The sequence below is a fragment of the Ctenocephalides felis genome, unplaced genomic scaffold (assembly GCF_003426905.1).
Source record: "Ctenocephalides felis isolate EL2017-DRISC unplaced genomic scaffold, ASM342690v1 CF-g0.4_SCAFFOLD_01886, whole genome shotgun sequence".
In the NCBI taxonomy this organism is placed as follows: Eukaryota; Metazoa; Arthropoda; class Insecta; order Siphonaptera; family Pulicidae; genus Ctenocephalides; species Ctenocephalides felis.
Window position 1 is genome coordinate 99,434,938 of NW_020538040.1, and position 10,647 is coordinate 99,445,584.

Genomic DNA, 10,647 nt, shown 5'->3' on the forward strand with positions numbered 1-10,647 from the left:
TTATATCAAAACCGTGTACAAAAAGACCGTGTAAAAACAGACTTAGGTGTATACTATAATTTTATTATAATATAGAATCAATAAAATACTTACTAAATCATAATAATCTGACCTAACTATGAATATGGAGATATATGTTTGGAATGTGATATCAGTGGATATCATTATCTAGTTAATAACTGCACAATCTATTAAATTCTTTTGTTCAGTGCTTAGTTTACCTATTTTATCTTTTTTGCATTTGAAGTAAACATAGAACTGAATAGGTAATTATCTGGTGCCCAAACCCAAAGGTGTAATACTGTGAAAGACGCAAGTATTAAAAAAAGGGTTTCAAGTCACTTTATTAAAGAAATTAAATTCTTTTGAGTTGTATTGAAGTTCTATTAGAATTAATATGTGATGTACTTACATAGGTTTTTCTAAAGATTATTCAAAACTACAATATGTGTTCTGTGTAATGCAACAGTTATATTTAATTGTAGTTGCTAAAAAAAAGCTAAACAAATGAAAGCATTTAAAAATTCGTAAAACCCATCTGAATGGGGCAGTTTTGACAGAAAGCTCGAGACGTTATCTAGTTGAAACGCGTCCTGTTGAAAGAAAAAAGATGCTTATTACACTAGAAAAATGGAAAATTGGTAGTTAAAGCATGAAAACATGGCTTTGTTGCAAACTTTTTGCGTCTCAAGAACTTAGTAAACCTTTGCAATCTTCTAAAATTAGATTGTACACCCAATGCAAGTAAAACAGAACAAGTAACAATTATTGTACGATTTGTTTCTCTTGAGAATGAAGTTGTAAATGTGGCTTATGTTCGACAAGATTATTTTGGGAATTTCGATTTTTTGAATATTTAATTTAAAATTAATAATGAATATTTAAAAGTAAGTATCGTAACGATCTAGTAATTTTTATTGTAAAAATTATTTTAAAATAAGGCTACAGTATGATGAGATGTAAATGCAATTGATCAGTTTAGCCATTATGTGTGCATTCCAGGATATTTTTCAGAAGATTGATTTTATTATTAAAAATTCATTCGATATTCTTAATTATGTTGTATCCAATTATTTAAATTTATCTATGGCAATATGATTCATATCAGATGCCATTAGAATAATAAAAAAAAATCTAACTTTTTAATTGCCTTAAGAATATTATTAAATTTACGTGTCAGCGTAGCAAGCAACAAGTTAGTTTTTCTGAATTGAAATTCGAACTACGTTCGATATAACAATAAGATAGGCTAAATAGGTTGTCGTTAGCTATTACTAAGAATGATTTAATATATAATTTTAATGGCAAACTGTTACAAAAGTAAAATTATCGGGGACGCTAATACAATAAAAATTACATGCGGGCGCCATGTGCCCTATGCAGGGCCGGTCCTGGGGTCCTTAGCGCCCGCATGCAATTTTTTTCTAGCGCCCCCCTATTAATTTTTATCGTTCTAACAGTTTATCATTAAAATTATATAAATATTTACATATTTTGTAAAAAATTAATTTTTAATTATTCTGGATATAGTACACAAAAAATTAGATATAATCTAGAAGGGTTTAAAATATATTAATTTTAAATTTATTTATTATTATCGATATCAATAAATAAAACAATCCCTGTCATAATGTCACATTTCAGTAATATTCAATATAGTTTATATTCAATATACTTTATATGAGTTCGTCAACCATAGCAAAAGAATTAATATTTTTGTTAGATTAAAGTTATAGAATTTAAGAAATGCATTTCAGAAATAGTATTTATTATTTTGATATAAAATGCATTGATATAAATGCATTTCTTAAATTTTATAACTTTAAATTATCAAGAATATTAAGTGAAATAAATAAATTAATTTTCATTTATTCTGGATTTAGTGCACAAAAATTAGATATAATATAAAAGCGTATAAAATATATTGATTTTAAATTTATTTAGAAAATCGAGGCGATTCGGGGGTTGATTATAATCAAATATTTTGAAATTTTCAATTATTTTCAACGTATGTACAATTTTAATATTTAAAAAGACTAGCATTTCATTTTCAAACATAACACTAATATATCATGTTGGAATTACAATATCCAAAATTGCGTCGTAAACTTCTCCTTATTGATATCGCAAGAATGGTCATATTCAGAGTATCAGCTTGTTGTTTTAAAGTTAAATTTAAATTAAACGTATTTTAGAAGTATTGTTCAAAAATCAGTAAAAAATGCAAGAAAATTACACATTTCTTGAACAATAAAAAAAAAACTTATTATATTTGATATGTATTATTTCTGTATAGCTAATAATTATTAAATTTAGAGTATGAGCACCACTAGGTATAAAACAAGCCTTAAGATTTTTGTTTCAAAGTAAATTTTGCTTCCATTTTTCATATTTGTTCCACGCATCTCTTCAACATTCAAAGTTCAACATGTGCGAAACATTTGCAACAAAAGCAAAAGTTACAATTCAATTTCTCAGAATAAACAAGTCATTTTCTAAGCACTGACTCCCCTTTTTTTATAATTTTTTTTTAACAAGTTCCGTTTCAACTAAATCAGCTCGCAATTTTTCGTCAATAATGCCCAACATTTAATTTGATCTTTTGCAGGTTTGCGCTTATGGGATTGAATACCAGATAATTTCTTTTTCGATTCCACGGTAAACTTCAAACAAAGAAAAAATTGAATAAGTAGATTAAGCAATAAGTTAAGATAAATTATTTATTATAATTTATTGAGTACTGTAAATTTTAAATAAATGATTCTAGATTTTATATAAAACAATATAAATATTAAATTATAAATTTAATATCCGAAACTCGTTTTGGCGCCCCCTGAGGCGTGCGCCCGCATTTTTTGCATGCATTGCATGCAAGGCAGGACCGGCTCTGGCCCTATGTATAACATAATTTGAAGTACAATAATTAAAATTGCAATTTTTAAGACTTTTAATTTGCTTTTAAACTGTTTGAATAATTAACAAAGCAAAAATTGAGAATATAATGATTTTGCACGGGTCGCTCAACAAGGACTTAGCCTCACCGCCAGATGACGCTTCTATAACGAAAAAGTTTCACCATCAGGTAGCCGCAGGTTTTATCAGCCTATTGTTAAAGTTTCAGTCAATTCCCTTTCAGAGCATTCCGGCGGAGTTTTTGTGTCGTTTTGTAATTGTCAACGAAACATGAATTCACTGGTCCATAAATAGTAGACTTCTAACTGCAAATGTGCTCCGAAAAAGACGAAGGCGGCTCAATCGGCTGGAAAGGTGATGTTTACGCTCGTCTAAGATTTGCAAGGTGTGATTCACATCGATTATCTCGAGAGGCATAAAATAATCACGAGAAGATACTATGCTGATCTTTTGGGCTCATTCGACGTCAAATTGAAAAAAAAATCGGCCCCGTTTCGCGAAGAAAAGTGCTGTTTCCACAACGATTACGCGCTGGCTCACACCTTCGTTTTGGCCATGGCCAAATTGAGCAAATTGCGATACGAATTGGTGCCTCATTCACCTTACTCTCCAGGTTTGAACCTCTGTGATTACTTTTTGTTTCTAAATCTGATAAAGTCACTTGCCGGAAATAAATTTGGACCGACTGATGAGGTCATCACCGCTTTTTTGCAGCCCTCGATAAAACGTATTTTTTGAACGGGTTGAGAAAGTCCGAGCATCGTTGCGCCAAATGTATCGAGCTCGAATGAGATTATGTTAAAAAATAAATTGTCACTGTTCCAAAATTTTTGTTTTTACATCGGTAGGCTAAGTACTTACTGAACGACCCTCGTATATATCATACCATCAGCAGGTAGTCAGGTACCATATTATATATGCACTTATATGTTAATATGATATATTACGTGTTTATATATATATATATATATATATATATATATATATATACTGATGGGCATGTTTCTGGCACAAATGTATCTCACTTATTTAAATTTTGTAATTTTAACAAACAACAAACGGAGTGAAATGAGAAATGAGAACTAGAACAAATTCGTTTTAAATCAAGGGAAAAATGTTATGAACTCTTTTATTGTGTGTGAAAAATATTATTGGCTAATATTAAATTTTTAATATTAAACATAAATTACAAATTATAAAATTTGTGGGGCAATGTATGTAATTGATTGGTACACGTACCACGAATAATCGAATTCATTTCAGAAATGTAATTTTATCATTTCGTAGCTTATGAGATGCTTCAGTCTTTTCAATTTTGATTTTCCATCTGAAATTTGATAATTTTACGTTTATCGAATTAAATGATGCTATTATTATATTTGAACATGTTGAATAATTTTAGAATGTAACGTTAATGTATATTATATATATATATATATATATATATATATATATATATATATATATAAACCTCGTGTCACGATGTTGGTTCGCGATGAACGCCCAAACTACTGAACCGATTTTAAATTTTATTGGCTCAACGTATGCATATATATCCAAATTAGGTTATAGGAAATTTTGAAACAAAAATTTAAAATATAAATGTATAAATTTTATAAATTTCAATAAATTTTGACAGATATTTACTAAAAAAAAACAAAACACTGAAACGACAAATTCAAGAAAAAAAGATTAATGATGTTTGAAAAACAAAATATTTGACAGTTCAAAAAATATAATTAGAAAAATATACATATATAGATATATCCAACATTTATATCCAAATTAGATGAAATGCTATATTCAAAATCGCTGTTTATAGTTTTAAATCTAATTAAAAAAATCAATGTTTTTAAATTTAAATAAATGCTGACATTGTTGACTACAACATCATTCAAACCATACGAGATAGTCACTCAGCTTCTTGAGATATCAACTTCAAGAAGACTGAAGAAGAAGCTGCCCGAAGATAATATGGAGGAACCTTAAAACTACCACAACCTTATATGAACAGAATAGTAGAATTACTTATTGAAGTGATTCTCTAAATATGATTGTAATATTGATCCGATAAATTTATATGTGTGTTTGAAAGTGTGTGTGTATGTGTGTGAGTGAATGACATAAGCCAAATAGCTCATAGAATGGTCATGTATTCTGATTGCTATTGAAAATAAAAAATTAAAAAAAAAAAAAAAAATGTTGACATGAAAAAAAGTTAAATGTCATTTGTCAATATTTATGAAAATTATTAGATAAATAGATTTATAATTTATATTTATTTGGTTTGCTTACCATATTAGTTCGGATTCGAAAACTTCCTCAAAACATTATAGATCACAATGAAAAAGCGACATGTTGAATATAACATTAATCATAAACAAAATTTTGACAGTTCAAAAAAATTGAATTAAGAAGATTATGAAAATTACAGACTAAATTATTGAAGCAATTATGTTGTGCGGTAAAATCAAGTGTGATATTGTTCTTTTACCGCAAATACTATATTATTTTTTTTGAATTTTTTTATACTGCTGATGCTAAGACCATAAATGAATCACAAAGGTAGGATATCAAATAGGATATTAAAAAGTAAAGGATAGGATATTAAAAAATTTGGAACTTTTGAATGGTAGACGTGGGTACAAGATAAGGTCTGTCGGGTCATCCAGTATATATATATATATATATATATATATATATATATATATATATAGGGTAGAGTGAAGCTTGAAGGTCCACCACTGATATCTCAAAAACTATGGTTTTACTGTAGTAAAGTTTAGAATTTTTTAACAGCAATATTTGAAATTAGGGGGAAAAAGATGTATGATATATCAAGCCATCACTTCAATTTTTACGATTTTTTTCTTTCGTTTTTAGTTTTTTTTTAGTTGTGAGCACTGCTGTTTTATTCACGAGACCTTGATATTGTTAATTTTAAGTTACATTCAGAAGTTTTTTTATATAACCTCTATTAAAGCTTACACTAGGGTGGGGTAAAAGAAACCAACTAAACCTTTACCCTGGCAAAGACAAATAAAAAATTAAAAAATATCAAATAAAAAAATAAATAAATAGAAAAAACAATTTTACAGGAAATAATTAAATAAATAGTCATTCTTATATTTCGCATTGATTGGATAATGTAGTTATTATTTTTAAAATCTCTTTAAAATTAAAATAAAACATTGGACCCGTTTGCCCCTTGGCCATCTCGTTTTACCCCGCTTATGAGGTACAATACTTACTATAATAAATTAGCTGAAATTTTTACTGACCATAGTCAGATAGTTGCTTGTTTGATATGTGTTTCAAAATATAATTACTCAATGTCAAATTGGACCTTGTGCACAGCCCCACCCTATAACAGTGGTATTGTGCTAATATTTTTTTAAAAAACCGGTTCTCATATTTGTTTCAGTTCGGTTCGAGCTCCAGCTGTGCTATTTTTTTTTTTACCGGAACACGTATATATAATCATATAGACGACAGGGCCGATTCTGGGTAGGCGAACGCTTTGTGCGGTCTCATATCCCAAATTTAACGCGGTGAGTTGGTAATTTTCAAAATCCTGGCGACGTTTTTTCAGGTCTCATGTCTCATGGTTTTAAATTTTCACACTAAGAATGGGATATGTAAAAATTTCAAAGATGAGAATTTCCGAGCCATTTTTTTAGCATCACTGTAATAAACTAAGAATATATATATTTACAGTAGGGGCAGTCGCGGCTAGTGCCCAGGGCGGCAAATGTTCAGGGGCGACAAAATTTGGAAAGTGAGAAAATATAATTGTATGTGTATAATATAATTAACTAATTCTTCTTAATAAAATTTTTATTTCAAGAAATATAATTAACAAACCATAATACGATTGCATTACAAAATTTGGGTTCAAATAACCGATTATTAATAATCATTATTTCGCCTTGTCTAGCTCTCCGAACGAAAATTATTTAATTGGTTAATATATTATTATCAAATTTGGCAATGTGGCTAATATAGAGATTCGTAAACAAAGTTAGAGAAAAATATGCTCTTCAGATCTCGAGGCCTCTAAAAGAGACAAATTTGTTCACTTCGAATCTTATTGCGCCAACAAAAAAATTGAAACTATGTTATTGTGCGTTAAGGCAAATAGTATCTAATGCGTAATAAATTTTCTGCAATCAAACAGTTATTTTAATTTAAAAAAATGATATATTTATAAAAAATATTTAAGTGACGTTTTAGGGATGGGGCGGCATTTTTGCCAGTGCCCCAGGGCGACGAATTTCTAAATCCGGCCCTGTATAAATATATATATATATATATATATATATATATATATATATTAACAAAGTCTAATAATCGGGCATAACATCAATAAAAAACATGAATTTCTTTCAAAAATTTATTTTAAATCCATACGTTTCGGCTATAATCCTAGCCTTCATTCAGTGGAAACTAAAAATAAAATTAAAAACTAAAACAATTGAATTGGAGTGAAAAGAAAAAATAAAATAGTAATTAGTACTTACAATTAGTTGATCTTAGTGTTAATTTGGAAAACTTTAGTAATCCATGGTATTAGGATATGGTAATGCACTACACTATGTATTATAAACATTAACTTGAAATTACACAATATTTTCACAAAATACTGATTTGAAAAAATCACAAATGGATAGTGTGTTATTCGTAGACTGGTTGAAGATGTAATGGAGAAAGACATTTTTCTAAAAAATATTTTTACCAAGATTCTGCACATGTGTGGAACGAATTGTAAAACCTTTGCGCGAACGCTTTTATTGTTTTGTAAGAAATTTGGAAATGTTATCTAAATAGAAGAGATTTGTGTCGCACAGCGTGTTGAGTTCATTCCGTTTATTTATTGTCTTATTGTTATAAATAGTTAAAAAAGATCCCTCTATAATTCTTCGTTTAAATAAATTTTGTTCAAATTGTAGTACAGTCGGATTAGAAAAGTCCATATTGTGTTTTAAAGTGTATATATGGTCTGCAAGAACTGTTTTGAATTGTTTGGGGTTTTTTGAATTGTTTTTATGTTGTTGTAACCGTTTATTGAGGTTCTGGCTAGTTTCTCCTATGTAAATTAAATTACAGTCTAAACAATTTATTTGATAGACGAGATTTCTGAGTCGTTCAATATTAAATGGGGTTTTTGTCTTGGTAAAAATAGTGCTAGAAGTTGTACTAAAATTGGTTACAAGTCGAAGTCCAGATTTATAAAAAAGTTTTTTCCAAGGAACATACAATTCTTTAATGTATGGCAAACATATTACACCAGAATGAGTTTCTGAGTCAGGTAAATCGTTATGTACTGTGCAATTGTCCATTTTATTCAAAAGGTACGTTCGTCTGTTACTAGTTACGGAATTTATAAGTTTTAGGGGATAAGAGTTATCTGTTAAAATTTTTGTAATTAATTTGATGTTGTTACCCCTAGACCTTACTTTAGACGCAATAACAATCCGATGGAATGAAATTTCTCCGTTGACTTCTTTATCTTTACACTGGTTCAGGGAAACCGTCAAGTTCATTGTCTCTAATACTTATTTTGAATTCAATGGCTCTTTCTATTATCAAATTTTTGGGGCGCCAATGAGGTCCCCAGCAAGTCCATCTCTAGCAGAAATATCCTTACAACTCCTTGAAAATACAATTTTCAAAAATTACAATAAACATATTTTTTATTACCGTTATGTAGATGACATTATCACTTGTATCCCTAGTGATGATGTCACTATGATAATTGATCAATTTAATAACGTCAATAAAAAATTAAAATTTACAGTGGAATTGGAGACAATGAACTCGATCAGTTTCTTAGACATAAAACTTATACGTACTACAGATAACAAACTAATAACAAATTGGTACCAAAAACCGACTAATTCCGGACGCTACCTTAATTACTTTTCTTATCATCTACTCAAAATGAAAATAGGTACTATAATAAATCTAACGGACCACGCAATACTTCTATCGGACAAAACATTTTGGGACAACAACATCAAATTAATTACAAAAATTTTAACAGATAACTCTTATCCCCTAAAACTTATAAATTCCGTAACTAGTAACAGACGAACGTACCTTTTGAATAAAATGGACAATTGCACAGTACATAACGATTTACCTGACTCAGAAACTCATTCTGGTGTAATATGTTTGCCATACATTAAAGAATTGTATGTTCCTTGGAAAAAACTTTTTTATAAATCTGGACTTCGACTTGTAACCAATTTTAGTACAACTACTAGCACTATTTTTACCAAGACAAAAACCCCATTTAATATTGAACGACTCAGAAATCTCGTCTATCAAATAAATTGTTTAGACCAGTGATTCCCAAACTTATTTCACCTACCGCCCCCTTTCCAGAAAAAATGTTACTCAGCGCCTCCCTTACAAACTTGCCGAAGAAGAAGTTTGTTTTCATAAAAAAATCCGATTCGCTAATTTTGTGTTTTCTCGACGTTTCAAGCCATTCTGAATCGAATGAGACCAACAATTGGAAAGCAGTATATGTGTGTGTGTTTAGATTTGTTGCCGTTAATCGTCGTTTTCTCAAAAACGGCTGGACCGATTTCAAAAATTTAAAAGCCATTCGATGTATCTCGATGAGGACTAACGTTTCTCAGTTTTCTTCGACGATCGGCCGAGCCGTTTCTTTGTAAATCGCAGAAAAGTGAAAAAAAATTCGTCCACGTTTTAGCCCGCAATTCGGAATCGATTTTGAAAATTCAAAAACTGTTAGAAACATATTGGTTGGGAATCGACCTGATTAGTTTTTGGTAATGATCGGCCGGGCCGTTTTCTTGTAATAAAGTGTTTTTATTAATATAAGTAGTAGTAATTAATAAGTAGTAGTAATTTTTAGACTATTTTTATGTATTTTTTGAGGGAAATACCACAGTCTTATAGATCATACTAAAATATTACGGTCCTACGACAAGTTAAACTTTGAAAATTTGTCAAAGTTTGCAAAAATTGGTATCGTTTTTATGGCGTTTGTTAAAATTAGAACTTTCAACGATGTTTGCTCAAAAGCGCATAAACCGATTTTAAAAATTTAGAAGCCAATCGATGTATTTCGATTATAATTTTAATGTGAGGGAAGAGGAATGACGGGAGTGAGCTCGTACCGACGGTAAATTTGTTCGCAAAAAGTAATAAAGGAAGTCGCGTTAAAATTCGAGCAATATTGGATTTAGACTCGGAAATTAATACAATATCAAAATCGCTATTCCAAAAATTACGCGTTAAATCTCAATCCACGAGCCTTAAGCTCCACGGTGTTGTTGGAATTTCAACGAAATAGAAAAATTTCACAAATTTAGAAATATTTAATGAAGATGGTACATTTGCAAAAAATATAAATGCCTTTGTGCTAACACAAATATCGACTAACTAACGACTATATGAACTAAATCTTACAAAAAATCTCTTAAAGAATCTCTTACAAAATTTGGTAAACGCTTTTGAAAAGTTATACAAATTATCGATACATATAGAAACGTATGAACCATTCTTTTCATTAAACCTTCTGCGAAACAAGAATTGGCGGTGCACAGCTTTAAAACGAATGTATTTACTAATACACCTATGCAGATATGTTTGAATAACTTTAACTAAAATATTATCTTTATATAATTCAGTGTTAATTTTAATCATTTATTTATATATAATATTAATATTATAATATTTACTTAGTTTTGTGCTTTAAAC